Source organism: Podarcis vaucheri (assembly GCF_965113315.1).
Source record: "Podarcis vaucheri genome assembly, chromosome: Z".
Classification (NCBI taxonomy): Eukaryota; Metazoa; Chordata; class Lepidosauria; order Squamata; family Lacertidae; genus Podarcis; species Podarcis vaucheri.
In genome coordinates, this window is record NC_138758.1 from 29,508,845 (window position 1) to 29,510,186 (window position 1,342).

The following is a 1,342-nucleotide window of genomic DNA, read 5'->3' on the forward strand; positions in this document are numbered from 1 at the left end:
GGGGAGGAGTAGACTCCGTTGGCTTTCGACGGCGCGCGCAACAGAGGAAGTGACACACTTCCCCCGCCCTTTACCTCAGCACACCTCAGATCCTCTCCAACGAGCGCATGCGCCTCTTCAGCGTGATGTGTAAGGACGGAGCATAGAGTCGGGAAAACTGGAAGGGAGGGAGCGGACTTCTACTCGCTGGTCTTTGGGGCGTCCATTTTTAATAGGAGCCAAACCAATTAAAGAGGAATGGGGGGGGGAGAGATTCCGTAATTATAATCTTCTTCTTCATTTTTAAGGAATTGAGAGAGTTGGGGAATTTTTGAGAGAGGGAGTAAGCAAATCACGTCATAGCATACTTTTGAGAATGGCTGTGTTTCTGTATAGAGTGGCTCCAGAATGTAGCCCGCGGCAGTGTCAGGTTAAATTCCCTTCCCGAAGGAGATAATCAACCAGTGCTTGGGCTGTACCATGTCAGAATATAGGTGGCCCCTCACATGTTGGAATGCTCCTCCGGTTGAAAGAATAATAACCCTAGTATTCTCTCCCCCCCCCCACTCCAAGTAGAAAAGTAGTATGGCGGGCGGGAAAGGTTGCCTGCCATGCTGATGTCTCAATATACAGTACAGGGCTTTGGGTTGCTTTAAAATGGGAAATATGCAGAATTCTTCCAAGCTCGCTGTGCGGCTTCCTAATCAATGCACGTGGGTCTCGCTATCCAAATGCTTGTTATACAAAAATCCATTTATCCAAACACTATGAATTAGTACCCAAACCCATGTTACACACACTGCAGATTCAGATATCCCAACAACCAGATCTGTGTGTAGTACTGTGGAAAAGCAGCTTTCAATAAGCCTGCCTTTTTGTGTTTTGCTGGTCCACGGCAGCAGTTTTTCCAGAGGGGGAGGCAAGAGAAAATACAAGACAAATAAGGAGCATTTTTTTTTTCTTTCTTGTTTGCTTTTTCAAGGTATTAGAGCAATTTCCAGGGTTTTCTCAGGGCTGGTTCCCCCCCCCCCTTCATTTTGGAGTAAAGATCATAGAATCATAGAATCATAGAGTTGGAAGAGACCACAAGGGCCATCGAGTCCAACCCCCTGCCAAGCAGGAAACACCATCAGAGCACTCCTGACATATGGTTGTCAAGCCTCTGCTTAAAGACCTCCAAAGTAGGAGACTCCACCACACTCCTTGGCAGCAAATTCCACTGTCGAACAGCTCTTACTGTCAGGAAGTTCTTCCGAATGTTTAGGTGGAATCTTCTTTCTTGTAGTTTGGATCCAAAGATTCTGTGGTCAGGAACGAGTTAGAAATGTCCCCAAAGGAGTCAATGGAAATTGCAGACTTATGC